This window comes from Mus caroli, unplaced genomic scaffold (assembly GCF_978045245.1).
Source record: "Mus caroli unplaced genomic scaffold, Mus_caroli_1 scaffold_5, whole genome shotgun sequence".
Classification (NCBI taxonomy): Eukaryota; Metazoa; Chordata; class Mammalia; order Rodentia; family Muridae; genus Mus; species Mus caroli.
The window spans coordinates 37,355,119-37,374,288 of NW_028227260.1; the positions used below are offsets into that span (position 1 = coordinate 37,355,119).

At 40.3% G+C, this 19,170-nt stretch overlaps 1 protein-coding gene across 3 annotated transcripts in view; it reads left to right on the forward strand.

Annotated features, from left to right (window-relative positions):
- Positions 1-13,051: 13,051 nt before the first annotated feature.
- The window catches only part of Sytl4 (synaptotagmin like 4), a 46,673-nt gene continuing 40,554 nt past the window's right edge, over positions 13,052-19,170 (forward strand). For 2 of the 3 annotated variants that reach the window (XM_021153156.3, XM_029472915.2), the window contains exon 1: positions 13,052-13,166. The gene's annotated coding sequence lies outside the window, so the exon portion shown is untranslated. The remainder of the gene's footprint in view (positions 13,167-19,170) is intronic. The other variant, XM_029472913.2, reaches the window with a different exon arrangement.

Sequence of the window (19,170 nt, forward strand, 5' to 3'; positions counted from 1 at the left end):
TTTTTAGAGCTGTAGATATAATAGTTTAGTGTTAGAGTGCTTGAAACACACACACATACACACACACACACACACACACACACACACACATGGTATAGATGAAATGCACGGATGCTCATGCACACACATACAGACATTGGGGCCCGGGGGAGGGAGTGATATTGGCTGAGATTTTCTTTGTGAGCTCACTTTATCAGAAATGGAAAGGAAATGAGGCAAGTAGGGAATGTGACCTTGATTATGAACACAAAGCTTGTAACACTGAAGTAGAAACAGAGTAGGTTGTGTTATCCAACAGTCATAACACGCTATATTATCAGCAAGAAGAATTCTTTCCACTGGGTGAAATGATAACTGAAGCACTGTAAGACATCCACACTCTCTTACAAATGGACACCTTTCCTATGGCACTCTACAAGCTGTCAGAAAGCACTCTTCAGTGCACTCTCAGTAACAGCAGAAATGTTGTATAGTCCATGTTTTTCTGATTCTGGCTCATATAATGAGTCACTCCCTTTTAGGGAAGCAGTTTGCTAGTGATGCAACAGATTTCATTAAAAGGACCCCTGTGGTTGTGTTCTGAAGTATTGATAATGTCCTACTATACAGAATGCAGAGGGGAAGAATTAAGGAGCACTCTAAGGGGGTAGAGATGGTGGCAAAAGTTTTGAAAGGAAAGAGATGATGATGTAGTCCCAGAAACTTATATTTACTCCCCCCACGCCTGAGGCAGAGTCTCTTGCAGCTTAGACTGATCTCAAACTCACCATGCAGCTGAACTTAAACTTCTGATCCTCTTGCCTTTACTTCCTGAGTTCTGGAATTACTGGTTATGTGCCACCACTTTCAGTTTCCTAGGGACTTTTGTGTTAAGTAGTAAGTCTGGACCTAAAAGGTGACCTTGAAACTACATATTAAAAAGTTATATCATTAGAATAAATCATACCTCTTATACACTTTGGTTTCCATAATCTAACAGTATTATTTTGCAGATGAGAAACCAAAGCATGATAAAATAATTGCTATAGTCTTATTTTTACGATCACATGATTATTGAATGAACTCACATCTTTTGATTCCCAAACCATATATGATCTTATTGGCATGGAGGGTCCTCAAATGGAAATAGATCAAATGGAGATGAGTCTTATTGAATTGTGAAAAAAAAAAACCCAAAAGGTTGAAGGAACCTTTTGCTCATGCAAAAAAGCGCACTCAGAGTGCATGCCAATGTGTTTTTTGTTTTTTGGTTTTTTTTGTTTCCTATGCTGGGGATTAAACCCAGGTATTCATATATGTTAAGCAGTCACTCTATCCAGCCCCTGTTTCTTCTTGTCTTAAGTTTGTAAAGAATTGTAAGTATGAAGATACCTTTTGCTTTGAGAATTTCAATTTGGTGTACTCTAAAATTAAGTCAACCTAGCTTGGTGTAATAGACTCTGAACTTAAGCTCCTATTTCATCATTTAGCATTAATGTGCTCTGAACTTCTGTGAGTCGTAATTTTACAATGCTCATTTTCTGGAGCTCCTTTGAGTATTAAAAGATGATGCATGTAAAGTCCCTTATATCTGGCCTGGCTTATAGTTTCCTTATCTACTTGTGTAGAACTTGCTCTAGTGCTCTTAGTTTGAGCCAAGAATAGTGGCTCTAAAGTTTTCCATGAAATTAATTAAAGCCATTTGGGCTATTTTTAAATGGTCCATGTCTCTGTGAGTGTTTCCCCAAATATGGGTTTTTACATACATTCAAGTGCTCAATTTTGCTCATCCAGCAAAACCAAATGAAACCCCAGCCCACAAAAACTATCTTTATGACTCCCTTTTCCTCTTCTTCATTATCTTAAACTCCAGAAGACAGGACTGAATTTTACAGGCAGCTATAGAACTCAAAATAAGGAAAGCAAAGCTCAAAAGTGTACAGGAGTTATGTGATGTTTTGCTTGCCACCAGATAGGGTTTCTTAGCTTCAGTACTATGGATGTTTTGGGTTGGAAACTTCTTTGCTATGGTGGGTTATATAGAGCACCAACCCTGGTCTCTATCTGAGATACCAGTAGCAATTTTCCCATGAGTTGTGACAACCATAAATGTTTCTAGAAAACACAAGCTGCCCCTTGGTAATGGTGGCAGCATTATTCCTGGTTGAGAATTAGTCCCTTGAGAAACTTATCAGTGATTTCTTTGGCATACCAAACACAGGAAGACTAAAGTGAAGTTTTGGTAGTGATAGAAAATTCAAATAGAAAGCTGAGGTACTGGGTATGTAACTCGAAGGTACAGTGATTGCCTGGCATGAACAATGCCTTGAGTTCTTCCCCAGCAGCTGCACCACCACCACCACCACAATAAAATAGCCATCAGGAAAGAGTTTGAAATAAAGGTTACTGTAGGATAACAGGAGACCTGAGCATTGACAACCACTATGGAGGAATTCAGGGAAGGCTTTCCAGAGGATGTCACATCTGAGTTGAAGGAAGAGTAGGAATTAGCCTAGAGAAGAATTAATACTGGCAGATGACACTGAGAGAATTTTGTGTTTGGGAGGAAATGCAAATCATTTAGTTTGGCTGGAAGCCAAATGGTCAAGAACAAAGACTAGTAGAAGACATGCAAGATAGGCAGGGGCCATTCTAAGCCATGAAAAGTCTCAGTTCCAAGAGTTATGGAAACAAGGTAAGACTTTGAAGGCTGATGTAGTCTAGATGAGAGATGATTCCAGTCTGAGTTAATTTGTGACATTACAAATGAATTCAGGCTTCATGCAGATGTAAAACAAGATCTAGAGACTACTTAAGTGTGAGAACAATTTCTAGCTTATTCTACTGTGTAGATGATAATGCTGACCACTGGGCTGGAACATATTGGGGACACGGAGGAAGTTGGAATAAAGATGAAGCTCAAGCTTGGAATAGCTGAATTTTAAGTGGCTGGTTGTGATCAGTGAGGTGAGGATAGTAGTCACTAAATATATGTCTGAGGATTGCGACACAATCTAGTATACAGATACAAGGTTAGAGTTATCAGGGGGAATGAAGCTGTAGGAAATGATGCTACCTAAGGCATATATGATAAAAAGAGATCAGGTTGAAAGAAACTCTTATGGCTGTGGTTTTCAACCTTTCTAATGCCGCAACCCTTTAATACAGTTCCCCATGTTCTGGTGGAACAACCGTACAAATATTTCATTGCTATTTAATAACTGTATATTTCTACTCTTATGAATGGTAATATACATATAAATATCTGATATGCAAGATATCTGATATGTGAACCCTGTGAAAGTGTCTTTGAACCCTCAAATGGGTCGTGACCCCCAGGTTGAGAACTGCTGTTTTTATGGCTTCTCCATTTGTGTTAACTCTGCCTGGAATGCCTTAATTCCTTAATTCCTTGGTGATATTAAGAGGTGGTAAAACCTTTAAGAGGTGAGGCCTGGTGGAAGATAATAAGGTCATGGGGCATCCTGAGTTATTTCTTCTGGCAGAGTTTTGAAAGAGAGAGAGAGAGAGAGAGAGAGAGAGAGAGAGAGAGAGAGAGAGAGAGAACGAGAACCTGACTTTTCCCCTCATTCTGGATTCTTCTGTTTGAAAATTATTATTTTTTTATGTCTATGGGTGCTTTGCCTGCATGTCTGTCTGTCTGTCTGTCTGTCTGTCTCTCTCTCTCTCTCTTGCTCGCTCGATCGCTCTTGTTATTGTGATGTTCAACACATGAGCCTTCTGGGTGTGTGGTACTTCAAATCCAAGCCACAACAGTGAAAAACTCAACTGACTAGAGGTGGTATAACTAAATACCAAGGCACTTTGTGAGGTAAGCACCCCCAAATACTGCCCTTTTGGGTCAGGCTTTCAGAGTTGTTCAGAAAGCCCTTTTCCATTCCTTATCACCTTAGCAAACATCTTTGGCCTGTACCATTCTCTTATAGGAACAATGTATAAACTGACAGATTTCCCTTTCAGCTTTTAGCCAGCTATGCATAGAAATACAAACAAACAAACAAACAAACAACAACGACCAGAGAGCAACTGTCTGTCCATTGCAACTCTCCCGCCCTGTCCCCCCACTACTCTGAGTTCCTTCCACTAGGATTCTGCTCCAGGATTCGTCAGATAAAAGTCAAGTAGATAATTTTACTTTTTTCCAAACACCAGATGATACAGATAAGGTTCTTCCAGGAGCTCTCCCTGCTTCAGTAGTAATATAGGTGAGCCTAAAATTGATTTAGTACAGCAACCTTCCACCCTGCAATTGAGATGACACTTTCTGACACGTTCGTTTCTCCTTTGCAAGAATTAATTGTTTCCTCCCCTCCCCTCCCCTCCCCTCCCCTCCCCTCGCCTCCCCTCCCCTCCCCTCCCTTTCCCTTCCCTTGCCTTCCCTTCCCTCTGTTCTCTCTCTCTCTCTCTCTCTCTCTCTCTCTCTCTCTCTCTCTCTCTCTCTCTCTCTCTCTCTCTCTTTGGTTTTTCGAGACAGGGTTTCTCTGTGTAGCCCTGGCTGTCCTGGAACTCACTCTGTAGACCAGCCTGGCCTCGAACTCAGAGATCCACCTGCCTCTGCCTCCCAAGTGCTGGGATTAAAGGTGTGTGCCACCACACCTGGATCCCTCTGTTCTTTCTCTTTCTTTCTTTCTTTCTTTCTTTCTTTCTTTCTTTCTTTCTTTCTTTCTTTCTTTCTTTCTTTCTTTCTTTCTCTCTCTCTCTCTTCCTTCCCCCCTCTCAATCTCTCTATCTCTCTCCCTCTCCCCCTTGCCCCCCCACCTATCTCTCTCACACACAAGTATATACAAGCTGGAATTAAATGGTTGGGATTAATAATGAAGATGCCAGTTTGGCTACTTCTTAGTAACTTACATGAGAATCTACCCAGCATCTTTCTTTAGAATGGAGTGTTATTCTTTAGGTGTGTCCTCAAATCTTGAGGCCTTAGTCAAAACTTGTTCAAAGACAGAAAAAAGTACCACAATTGAACATCATTTTATTTGTATTTATAGCAGCAGACAAACACACACACACACACACACACACGTATTACTGTGCATGCCTATGTATATATCAATATATGACATATTCACTTATTACTGAACTGTAATGCAGATAACTAGTTAAGAACATGGAGTGTGAAGCTATATCTCACTTCTTACCCCGAGTTAACCTTTTTGATCCTCTATGCCTTAGTTCTCTTTATCTGTAAGGATAATAATAGTAGCTCGTCAGGATTTTTGAGTAGTAAGTGTAATGCATGGGTCTCTTAGATTAACACTTTGGAGCTGTGTTGAGAATAGTATTATTTGAACTTAGTATTACTGTTGCTTCTTTTTATTAAACTAACAATGTATGATCCACATGGGCAAGTCTTTGTTGTTTATTGCTAAGTTTCCAGCTCCCCCCCCACAATTGCATATAGCAGGCACCAGTAAATGCTAGTGTCTGCAGACTTCTTATGAATAAACTAATGTGACATTTATGCTTTTAATATTAAGGTAGGAGCAGAAAGAGCAGGTTCTGAGAATATTAAAAAGCACAAGCAGAAGAGATGCATGAACCTGTTGGCCATGGCATTGTTTCAAAAGCCATAGAAGAGAAGGCCTTGGTGAGAAATAATTGGGGAACAATGTCAAACATTGCTTGAGAATCAAAGGAAAATTAATGTAAAAAGAAGTCATTACATTTGATAACAGAGAACCTCTGTTTTCCTTTCATATCTGGGTACATGTTGCTTTTCTTTTCTTGAAAAATGCTTTTATTAAAATGAATGTCCACTCAGAACTAATCTTTGAAAACACATCTTAAAAGTCTTCATCCTAAATTACCAGCTGCCAGAGAACAAATCAATCTAGCACTTACCTAGTCTTGGCCAGAACCACAAAGAACTCATCCTCAATAAAATTTGGTACAGGTTTCTCTGACCCGGACACTCCTCTTGAATCAAACAACAAACCTGCGGTTTATGTCTTCATGTCACTCTCCCTCCTAAGAGTGTCTTTCTCCTTTCCTTCTACCTATTTTAAAAACTATAACTACACCACCCAAAAATACTTATAATTCAATAGCAAAAAGACAGTTCAATTAAAAGTGGAAAATGGTGTGAATGGACATTTTTTTCAAAGAGGAAAATGCTAATGGGTGCTAAACACATGAAAAGATATTCAACATCTTTAGTTTATAGGAAAATGCAAATCAAAGCCACAAAAGACCACTTCTCACTGGGATATCTGTAATAAAAAGACTGATACTAGCAGGTGCTATTAAATCTATCTATCTATCTATCTATCTATCTATCTATCTATCTATCTATCTCAATTAGAGACCTCATGCTTTGCCCTTGGGAAAGTAAAATGGGGAAGTGACTTTGAAAAGCAATCAGGATTCTTCAAAAGACTTAACTGAGTTTTAATAAGCACCAGAAATGCAATACATGGGTATATATACAAGTGCTTTAAAAATAAATATTCATTAAAACTTCATATATGCTTGTTTATGTGAGCATTATTCATAATGGCCAAAATTGGAAACGAATCCAATGGTATCATCTTCTGAATATATAAACAAAGTGCGTTTATCTGTTAAAAAAAAAAGAGTATTATTCATCTAGAAAAGGAGATGAAGACTAGTTAAACGATCAGTGCCACCAAAAGCCCAAAATCTTAAAAAAGCCTCTGAAGTTCTAACTCCTACCCATAGGTTGTGAGTTAAATTTTGTATCTTAAAATTCACGTTGAAATCCTAACCCCCAGCACCTTAGAACGTGTTCTAAATAGGATCATTGCAGATGTAATTAGGTAAGGTAAATTAATTAGGATGGACTCTAATCTATTATGATTGATGCCTTTATACATACAGAAGCTTCTTTTTGCAACAGATGGAGATTATTAGAGAGATACACAACAGGTCAAAATGCAGAGACTATGGGATAATGGAGTGCCTAACTCTAAACGATACATCTGCAATACAACCCATCCACCCAAGGCTTAGGAAAAAAAACATAGAAGAGGAAGCAGAAAGGTTATAAAAGCCAGAGGCCTAGGGCATCTGCTTTTAGATATTGTTCTCTATACGTGACAGAGGAAATGTATGCAACAATATGGTTGCCTGAATGCGACTTGCATGACAAAAGCAGTTGACATGTCAAGTTGAGTAAGGAAAATTCCATTTTGGCTCACTACTACATGAAGAGCTACAGGAGTTAATGTTTGCCTAAAGAGGGAGAATCAGTTTCCTACAGAGATGAACACATGCATAGGATATCCAATCCCAGTGGTCAGCCCTGAACACATGTACATATCAGCATCTTTCTCTCTATGATATACATATATTATATATGTGTTTGTAAAATATGTATATGAAAAGGTCAATAATTGGGCATGGGAAGAATTGGACAGGGAAGGAGTGCTGTAGATACAGTACAAAGTTCTCAAAACATATTTTAAAGGAAAATTGATTGGGGCACAGGTATACATAAAGAGAACACCACATGAAGATGAAGGTAGAGATAAAAGTGATCTTTCTACAAACTGGGAAATCACTAGCTGCTAAGGATGGAAGCAGTAAACATTTTTTCTCACACTACTGAGGAAGAGTAACTCTGTAGACAGCTTCTACTTTTTGGAATTATTAGACAAGTTCCTTTTGCCTAAGGCACTCAGTTTGTGGTACCTAGTTACAGCAGCACTCTGAACCAATATACCATTTTCCACTATTTTCTTTTCTTTTTTTTTTTTTTTTTTTTTTTTTTTTTTTTTTTTTTTTTTTTTTTTGGTTTTTCGAGACAGGGTTTCTCTGTATAGCCCTGGCTGTCCTGGAACTCACTTTGTAGACCAGGCTGGCCTCGAACTCAGAAATCCGCCTGCCTCTGCCTCCCAAGTGCTGGGATTAAAGGCGTGCGCCACCACCGCCCGGCTCCACTATTTTCTAATTATTTGTTTCATGTAATGTATTTTGATCATATTTTACTCTCCTCTGACTCCTTACAAATTATACCCACCTCCCTACTCACCCAACTTTATGTTCCTTCTCTTTCATTTAAAACAACACAACACAAAACAAAAAGTTAAAATGCAAATAAGATCAAAAATATCAAAATGAAATGAGACACACATGAGTGTACACACACACACAGACACAAATTCATGGAGTGCATTTTGTGTTGGGCACGGGGCTTGTGCTGGAGTGTGGTTGACATACAAAGTGACATTCCATTGGAGAAAATTGATTTTTTCCCTTTCCCAGAATGTTTCATTAGCAAATAGTACTTGGCTATTGGTGGATTTTGTGTCCACTTCATCTTCTCTATGGGATTTTGTCTTGTTCTAACCTGTGTAGGTCTTACGTGTGCTGTCATAGTTGCTGTGACTTCATACATGTATCAGTTCTATTGCCAACACACCATCTTTATAACCTCATTCAGCATCATTTTTTTCCTGGCACTTTATGCTGTAATGCTACCTTCCTCACAGTTCCACTGTATGTTACTTAGTGTTTATAGCCCTTTCACTTTGCTGTATGCTATTTTTTCTCCTGTAATACCTTTCAGTCATCTTGATCTAAATCCTACTTAAGCTTTAAGAGTCAAAGAACCTAGCTTTTCCCAGTGATACTGTATTAGTTGCTTTTCTATTGCTGTGATAAAACACCGTAACTAAGGCAACTTGTAAAGGAAAACATTTCATTTGGCTTGTGGTTTCAGAGGGTTCGAATCCATCATGGAGTAATGAAGCCATGGCAGCAGGAAGGGCTGAGAAAACTGACCCTCCTTCTCTCAGTAGTCATTAACTGCCTGTAGCTCTTGATCTAGGTGTGTGATGTGAGGTTTCCCAAATCCATGTTGAAAAGTCAGCTGGTGCTGTCATTGTGCAGATTATTGCTTGGTTGCTGCTCTCTGTTATATAGAGAAGACATTATTTCACAGAAGATGCCCTGGTCCTATGGTTGTTACACTCTGCCATGATGTTCTATGAGTCTTAGATATAGGAGCTGTGTTGCAGATGCCTCAATTATATATGGAATCCTCAGACTCACTTGTTCTCTGTATTTTGACCAGTTATAGGTTTCTGTGATGGTTTCTTCCTGTTACAAACAAAAAGCTTCTTTAACAAGTGATGAGAGATGACTTCTCTGTGGATATAAGAATAGGTATTTAGAATGCAGTTGGGATTATCGTAGTTTAAGAACTGACAATAAAAGTTCTCCTCTATAGAACCAGACATGAGTATTTCCTCTTGAACTGGCCTTAATTACATAGACAATCGTTGGTTACCTCCAATGTATAAGTGCTACTTTTGCACGCATGGGGCTATTTGGGGAGGTCAGTCGCTGTTGTCATTCCCTAGCTTTACAATTGGAAAGATCATTGACTGCTTTTCTCCCCTGGCACCTGGTACATAAATTCAGATACAATGAGAGCTAGTCCTTAGGGAGGGAAATCTCCAGATCAATTCCAGATCAATTCCTCCTAGTTCTGTGTCTGAAGGGTGTGGTATCTTTAGCAAACCTTCAAGTTCTGTGCTACAATCAAGGGCAACAGCAATAGCCTATGCTGTATTGGGAGTCTCTTTGACTCCCCTGACCAACAACCTGCAGGGAGGTTTCTCATGCCTACTACTAGAGTTTTTATTGGTACATGACTTTTGAGGAGCCTGTGATCACCCCAGGGACATAATTTTATTTAAAATATTTAGATTTGTAGTTATATATGCACATATATACTATATATGCATTTATAGTAAGTAAATACAAAATCATAGGTTTCTCTACGGGTTTTTCAGTCATCCTTAGTGTTCTGTATTTCTCTTTCTCCCCCACCCTAGTGCCCTCCCTTCACTCTCAAGTTAAAGCCTCCCCCACTACGTTTCCCCCATGTTTTCCTTCATAGCACTTGTGTCCTACAGCCCCTTTTTTGGAACTCTCCCATGATTATATGTTTTTATAGGTTGTTGTCTGAATTTGTTCGCATTGTTAGTTAGACTCTTCAAAATATTTAGTAGAATTTGAACACAGAAATATTGTAATAGTCAACTAGTGTCCAACCAAAGGTAACAGCAATTTGCAAAGCATAGACTATGTGTTTAAAAAAATGTTAAGAAAAAGTTACTGGCCAGTTTTGTTTTATCCATTGTTGATGTTTGACTTGGCGCATTGACTGCTACGTAGGTAAGACTGTCCTAGAGATAAAGAGTCACATCTTTGTGTCCTTTTAATGAGCTACCTCTTGGTGACTGAGAAATTGCACACTTGGAAGTAAAACCTTAAAGTGTTGCTGAGTCATAATAAAGTTGGAATGAATATTTTTAGGTCAATTCTGTTTGAAGCTATTTTCATCCCTACTAAGGATCATCTGCAAAAACCCACATTTCCAAAACCAGCTTTGCATGCATGTGCACGTGTGTAGCACGAGGTCCATAGACTCTCCCAATCCACCCTAGACCTTAGTTGTCAAAGTTTTACAAAGCAAGAAGACTTCAGTTTTGAAGGGGTTTCTTCACACTTTAGGGTAGATGAGTATATTAAAAAGGCATGTTTCAGAGCCTGGCATCTGGACTTTTAGTGTTTTGTCTACCAAAATTGAAATGATTCTTTTCCTATTACATTTTTTTAAAAAAAGATTTTGGTACTGGGGCTGGAGGGATGGCATGGCAGTGAAGAGCACTGGTTGCTCCTCTGGAGGACCTGAGTTCAATTGCCTGCACCTACATGACAGCTCACATCCATCTGTAACTCTGGTTTCAGTGGATCTGATGCTTCCTTCTGGCCTTTGCAGACATTGTATGCTTGTGGTGTGCACACACATATATGCAGGTAAAACATCTACACACATAAAATTTAAAACACGAAAAAGTAAGAAAAAATTGGTATTATCAAAGCCATATATACTTATAAGAAAGTTGAAAAATAGAGAAAACCGAGAGAACAAAAATTAATTCCATCAGTTTTGTTACAAGCATTCACTAATATTTTTGCATGTTTCCAAACATTTTATTCATATTCCTATAATTATATTTTCTATTAAATGTTGTGTCCTACTTTCAAATATTATATATTACACACAATATAATATATTCAAATAATATATATACACGATATTATACATAGTATAAGCATTTCCTTGTCATAATAAACTGTATATATCAGTTTAATTGACCATAATAATATTCCATTTGTAGGACTATATAATATTTTACTTAGCCATTGAACTATCTTTATCTGTTTCATTTTAGTCTAGTTTATAGTGGAACAGAAACTTTGTGTTCACCTCTATTTCCTTAGGATTCATTCATTAATTGGCCTGTCATGCAATTGTTACTCAGGGCTTACTATGTATCATATACTATTTTAGGTGCCAGGTGTCTGCCTCAATTGGCAGGTTGTCCTTTTACTTAGAATCTTTGTGTGTGGGGGGAAGGAACACATTTAAGAGAAAAGCTTCATGGATTTCAACTTTGGCTGTGTTGAGTTTGAGGTGCTTGCAGGATATCTGATTGGAGAAGCTAAGGAAACAGAGCTCAATATAGCCATCTGGGAAGAATTATAGAATTACAGATGTGGTCATATAGATGAAAGATACCATTTAGAGAGAGCACACTTATCTTCACTCTGAGATTGTCTGACATGACAGCAGAACGTGAACCCTATCAAGGAAATGGAAGAGAAGGCAAAATACTAGGAGGAAAAGCAAGACAGTGTCACAGATACCACAGAATTCATTTCAGGGGTAAAAAAATGGCCAATGGGGTTAAATGTAGGGAAGAGGTCAGGCAAGATAAGAACCAGTAATGCTTTATTTGTTGATTTATCAAGGGATTTATTGATGCAGAGATCATTGGTTTGGTAGCTCATTTAGCTTAGTCTTGGTTAGGGGAAGGAAACTAGATTTTTAATCGTTGAGAAATGGATGAGAGAGAAGAGAGTGAGAAATTGAAGACATGTCTCACCTGTAAAATAGTTTCAATAAATTGACTCCTAAAGGAGGTGTAGAGAGATCTTGCATATGGGTAGGATGCAGATTTTCTTTTAAGATGGTAGAAAGCTTAGTAGGTTTCATTGGTAGCAGTATATAAGAGGGATCTGTCTACTTTTCACCGCTGATGTGAAGCAAAGACAGAGAGGAAGGTGGAGATGTGGGTAAATATAAACATTTTTGTGTGTATTGAAGGACAATGAGCACATGCTTTCAAAAGAGAGTTCTTAAGCAGGATACATTCCTGTGAGAAGTGACAGACGAGCTGACCTGGCGATTCCTCAGCCTTTTACAACCCACTGTTGTTCTCAATTGCTGTCTAGTTTTTAATGAGGTGACTAATTTAACTAGTTGTGTCTTTGAGTGTGAATGCATGAAATTAATCTATATCCTCTCCCTAAAGACGACTTTTACTTGCCTCATAAAAACAAAGAGTCAATCTGAATGGTACATATGTTAATATTCCCCCAAATAAAATTCAGACCATTCCCTCTCCTGTTCCTCTACCACTCGCCCTGTCTTCCTTTCCCCACACCCCCATATAATCATCTGTCTATTCTTTTTAAAGTTTATTTAAGTTATTTATTTCGATGACCCAATCCGTTTCATCAGGGTTGCTTACAGGGTCCTGGGTGATTAATTACAGGCACACGGGCTCCTTACCAATACCTACATCAATGAAGAAGTTATCTTTTTCTCCCCCCCAGTGACTGACTCTTGTTTTCTTTTCTTTTTTTTTATTAGATATTTTCTTCATTTACATTTCAAAAGAAGTACTTGACTATTGGACAACTTTTGGCTCGCTGAACAAAAAGGCAAGTGAACTTTATTCCCATCCCCCCCTCTGACACCCATCATCTAAGAGAGTGAGCAAAGATAGACTAGACGGAAATGGCAGAGGAGGGGCATCCAGTAGGTCCACAAACTCTGCTAACTCAGGAGGAAATTCCTCCAGTGCCTTAAGGCTTTGGTTCCCAGAACTCTCTACTGTACTACTTGGCCCTCTGCTCAAATAGCCCTGAGCTCGGTGCGGTCCCTTTAAGAGTCCAGCTCCTCCCCGCTCCAGGGAAAGTTGCAGCTTTTTCCGCCTCCTGGGAGGGTTGAGTAGGGCCGGCCGCCCGGGTTGCTGGTCTAAGTCTTTTTGGAGCTAGAGACCCTTCCAACCATTTGGCACCTGGACCTTTGGTCACCTAGTAGCACCTGTTGCAGGTGACAGGTAGGTGGCAGCTAGTATCTGAGAGCACCCTCACCCTCTCTCTGTCTGGGACTTCTTGGACTCCCCCAGCCCCGTGTCTCACCCCCACTTCGGGGGCGTGTGTCCTGTTGTACCTTGTGTGAGGTCCCTGTCCTCCCTCCCCAGCTGCCACGCGGGCCCTTCTGCTGTGTCCGCGTCTAGGGACCGCACCCCCACGCGGTGCCTCCCGTCTGCTCCAGGCGGTCCCTCCCTGCCACTTTTCCTTCTCTAGGGCTGCTTCTGCCCCTGTTCCCTTGGACGGAGTTTGTGGGAGCTGCCTCTCCACAGGTATCCTTGGCTCCGCGCGCCCCAACTCCCTCCCCCTCCGCCCCCTCCGCTAGCCTTGGCCCCTCTAAAGAGCTGGCCCCTGGCGCAGGCTTGAACAGGCTTCTAGTGGAGCTGTATCCTCGGACTTGGAGGCTAGTCACCTTTTTGGTGACCTCGCTGGACTTGACTGTCCAGCTCCTTCTATGGCCCCTCGCTGTTTCTGAACTCCAGACTTCTGTTTTCCTAGCTTCACCTTGTCTCTTCACCACAGGTACGGACTTCAGGCAAGTTGACTCTTGAGTTCTACCTCAGTGGGTTGGTTCCCTTTGGGCATGGAGCTGGAGCCCCAGCTGTGTAGGTTAGAGCTCAACTCCTTTATCATGCCCCCTTCAAACAGGCTGGGGGGTTGCTCCTGGCAGAAGGACACCAGTGTTCCTCTAGCCTGGAGAGGATGATGAGCACTGAGAGGACACTGAAGGAGATGGATGGGCTCTAGGAGAAGTTGATGGTAAAATAATTTGGTTTAAAATTCTGATAGCTTGAAAAGTGATGTGTTTGCTTTAACCAACCCCCCCCCCCCCCCGCAATATGCTACAGTTTCAGGACCAAAGGATCTAACATTCTAGAGTATATATATATATATATATATATATATATATATATATATATGTATATCTTCTAGAAGGACTGACCCTAAGCCCTGTATATCTGTGGGAGAAATTAATCTCCTATACCCCTCGACCTCCCTACCCCACTTTCCCTTTCTGTTTTTGTTACTTTGAAACAGGGTCTCACTGTAGCTCAGGATGGTCTCGAATTCATTATGTAGACAAGGCTGGTCTCACACTGGCTGGCAATCCTCCTGCCTCTACCTCCCAAAGTGCTGCTGTTACAGGTCCGCAACATCACATCTGTTCTCTGCTTTTTTTTTTTTTTAAACTGGTTACTCTTCTGCTCTTTCTTAGCCGCACTCTTCATAAATATGTTGACATTAAGGAGTTAATGAACTAAGGTGCAAATTTGCCATGAAGAACTAAAAACAATAATTAGCTCAGAGAGGTCTGGCAATTTTTTTTCTTGGTGTGTGTGTGTGTATGTGTGTGTGTGCTGGAAATCCTAGTAGGAAAAGCCCCCACAAAACTGGTTTGTGAATCTCCCTTTGGGTAGCAGATGGTCGTGATTTCAAAGGCTACACCCTAGGTCAGAGTGGTGAACTTGAACTTGGAGGCTGGTTCTGGGATTATTAGTCTGTGAGTATATGAAGCATTCTGGTTGGTGTTCTCTGAGCACTTTCCCTTCAAGGTTGGAACTATTAAAGTGATGGCATAATGAACGAATGAAGTCAGGTGGCGATGTGATCAGTTCCCATCCTATCTCAGATAAGCCTCACACTAATACTATGCAATTGGTGATACAGTTACAGCCATGATACAACACAGAGGAGGCTGAAAGGTTTAAGTGTGATGCTCTAAATTACACTCTGACGATGGAACAAGCTTGTATGAAGCTAACTTCTGGTCCTTGGTTCCATCTTAGATGCACTGTGGGGAAGTTGAATTACCACATTCATGTCTTAACTGAGTTAACTTCAAACATGAGACCAGTTGCATGTTGCTGTTGTTAAGTACACACCCTGGATGACTGAAACCTCTGAGGCTCTCAGCTCCGTGGTAATTGTCTTGAAGTTAGGAGAACAAATTCCTGGGTTTTAGAGGTGTGTTCCTGAATTCTCTGGATGGGTACCTGATTTAACTTCTTCCTTTCCAGATGGCCAGGGGAGAAAAAATGGCGTAGCAGCTGACAGGTATTTGACAGAAATATGTGTATGTGACAAAGCCACACCAGGCAGACAGAGTGATAGCACACCCTTTTTTATTTGTAGCTTCAGCAGAGACACTCAGGAGAGTATATCTTCCTCAAGCCCACCTCTGGAACTTTGCTTAAACTATTGGTTGTTCCCCTCCCCTCTGGCCAACTTGGTACTCATATCCCCAACCTCTTGTCATTAATTCTTATTGATCTCTCAAGATTTCTCCTAACATCATTGCCTTTGAGGCAAGCTCACTGAATGCATACTTCTTTCTCCCAAGGAGAATGACTACTTATAGTGTCTTGAAGGACTTTATTTAGACTTCAATAAAGGCCTGAATACCATTCAGTTTTTCCATCTGGAAGGTTGTAATCTCGGTAAAGGCAGTAACTGGATCTTGAAGCACAAAAATTTGTGCTAGGGGTTGGGGATGCACTGATGGTGAGATTGGAATAAGAAACAATCTTGAGCTATTTGTTACACAGAATAGGGACAAGCATTGTGCCTCTGTTTCAAGGCTGACACTTGACCAACCCACTGAAAATTGCAACCATGTCCCTAAACATTCTTTTTCTTTTAAAAAAAAGTTTAATTTTATGTGCATTGATGTTTTGCCTGCATGTATGTCTGAATGAGGGTGTTGAAATCCATGGAACAGACACTTGTGAGCTGTCATGTAAGTACTGGGAATTGAACCTGATCCTCTGGAAGAGCAGCCAGTGCTCTGAATGGCTGAGCCATCTCTCCAGCTCCTTAAACACTCTTTCCACCTCTTTCCTACATTTGTTTTGCTATTCATTGATTCACTTCTACCCCATAACACAAATGGATAGGAATTGCTGTCTTTTGTATTCACTGATGGTCAAAGGAACCAGAGTTCTGAGCACATGATAGGCGTCAGACTGATGCTGGTGAGTGAATGAATGAATGGCCTTGCTGTTCTAGGAATTGGAACTCGTATACTTTTCTGAGCCTGAAACTATGCCTTCAGTTTGCCCCCAGCCCAGTACTCATACAGCTTTCCTTCTGTTGAGGTTTTTTGTTTGGCTGTTTGTTATTGTTGTTGTTGTTGTTTTGCTTTGAGACTCTATTTCTGATAACAACTTTGACCTAATTATAAATATTTCCTCTTTGTTTAATTTCTAAGTTGTTGGAGCTAAGAGTCCCAGAATGTATCCTAGGCTAGCCTAGACTTCACTGTGTATCCTGTCTGGCTTCATACTCATGGCTATTTTACTGCCTCAGCTTTCTGAGTGCCAGGATTGAAAATGTGAACCAATATGCTTGACCAGAACCTTCACTTTATGTTTAAGTACAAATCGTGTGGGTGGAGAAAGAAAGAAACCTTTTTCTTTGGTTCATCTTCTTAACAGTGGCAGCACTGGGAAGGGAGGTGCGAATTATCAGCGGTCCCGAGGACATTCAGGTATTTGTCAAGGTCAGTGAGAGAAGGCAACTGTGCAACAGGGAAAAGCCCCAACAAATAAGAGATGCCACAAAAATTAGGTTTTTATTCTCATCACCCTTAATCTTATATGTGAGGTGGTTACGAGTTATGGGCTGTATGGAGAAGGTCCAACTGAGTACTTTTACAACAATTGCCTAGTTGTAGACTAGTTTTGTAGTCTAGCAGCAGCTGTGTAGCAAAATCAAAGTGCTAGTTTGTTAAAATGCAGTTTGAAATATCCAGTCAGAAAAAAAGTCCAGAATCCATTTGATAACAGTAGACTTAGAAGGACCTATGCCCTGGAAAAAACAGTAACTATATACTTCTCACCATTTATTGTCTGTTAACTTCTTTGTAATGTAAGTTTGCATAAATAAACTGCTCAGGCACTTTAAATCTCATCTTCCCAAACACTGAGCAGTGGACTGTCTTAGGACTCAGCCTACAGACTTTTCTCTACCCAAAACTTGCTCAGAAGTTCTTGCTGTGACATCTAGACAGCCACCATTCATGTTTCTGTTCTGGGCCTTTCTTCTGTGCTGAAGCCTCAGGTTCTTAGTGGCCTATTTGACATTTCTACCTGGCATCTGATAGATGCCTCAAGGGTAACATGGCCAAGTATGGATTATTGATTGCCCTAATACCTAATCCTTCCCTTTGCCTTCCCATGACTAAGAAAAGGGTACCATTATATAGTTAGTTAGTTGAACCAAGAATATTGGGTTACCCAGGATTTCTGTCATCTTAGGCCACCACATAACAGTGTTTGAACTCTTGTTGATCTCACTTTCAAACTGTATGGTGAACTCTTCCATGTGTCTCCATTTTCTCTGCCTGCTACCTACCTTTGTCCCAGCCACCATGAAGGTTCACTGAACATTCTTGAACAATGGTAAAATATATACAACTATTTCTGTGGAGCAGCTCTGTATTGGTGTGTGGGATGGTAAACCATGTCAGGAAGCTTGAGGGATAGAGAGGGTTGAGACCCCAGAAACTCACACCTGAGATGGTAGGCGTCCCCTGCTCCCTGACAGATACCTGGCCAATTTGTAGGCACATCCCTGCTCCCTGCCAGATTTCTGGCCTGGAACATGTGCCACATGGGTGTGGGATGTATATGTGTGTACACACATGTGCTTGTAGTCGTGTACACGGAGCAGGGCTTTAGGTGTTTGGCTCTATCACTGTTGCCTTATTCCCTTGAAACAGAATCTCTCACTGAATCTGGAACACACCCTATGCTTGCAGCCAGTGAGCCCCAGCAATCTCTCTATAACAGGCTTTTTTCAAGGGTTCTAGAGATCGAACTCAGGTCATCGTTAGAAGTCTTACCCATTGAATCATCTTCCTAGTGCTGGGAAAAATCATTGTAGTAAGTGACCTTCTGAGTGAGGGGGTATTAATCAATGGATACATAGTTTCCCTTCAACTGGGGAGATAATGCATTCTGATGATAACGCATCATATATTCTTACATTGTTAAAAGAATAAACTGAATCTTTCTATAATATAAACATATATCAAAATTGATTCTCTCCTATAAATACACACAATTAATGTCAATGAAAGATAAACACACATACATACATATATTAAAAATTGAGTAGGCAAGACCCAATTAGCATCTCAGAGAATTTACATATTTACTATCAAGAGCATCTTTTGCTTATGCCCTTCTTAAGGGTGGATGATCTTTTAAAAATATCTTTCTTTTTTCTATGGTGGAGATCAAACCCTTCATCTCATGCATAGTAGGCAAGTAACCTACCAGTCAGTTGCACCCCCCTGTTTGGGACAATGTGGTATTTACATTGAAGAAGCTTGGCTATAATGGGAAGGAGACAAGGCTCTCAGGGGAGTCAGGGTACTAATTTTGTGTTACTTTAAATACAGGATTGAGAGAAAGCTATTTATGAGGCAACCACATAGAATTAGATGATAAAGGGTCCCTGAGGAAGCTGGGGGCTAGTGATTGAACAGAATGAATGTGGAGACTAATACTATACTTAGAGAAAGGCAACTAGCTCTTTGGTTGAGATAACAGAGAAAGGGCAAAACTAGTGATGCTCCCAAGGACAGAGATGTGGAGGGCTGGTCTTCTGAGGGTGGTCCTCTTGACAAGAGTGGTGAAGGGCTCAAGTGGCATTTGAGAAAGATGAAAAGAAGGGTGCTCCATCAAGATACATGTTTCACAGCCTCATATTTACTGCAAATGTATCCATCTTTTGTTAATTTTATCTCCATAAAGCTGCAAAAAATAAAATGGGTTTCGACTATTGTGCTTTGTTTCTTCCTCAAGTCACAGAGGCTGGTTTCAATTCTTTCTGGTCTCACTCACCAGCCAAGATCTTGAAGCACTGTGAACAATGTAGTTTGAGAGATTTGTCCAAATGGCTGGGACAGAAATGAACAAGGTCAGAGATTAGACGGTACCAGCAAATGAGGAGTTGAATTGACAG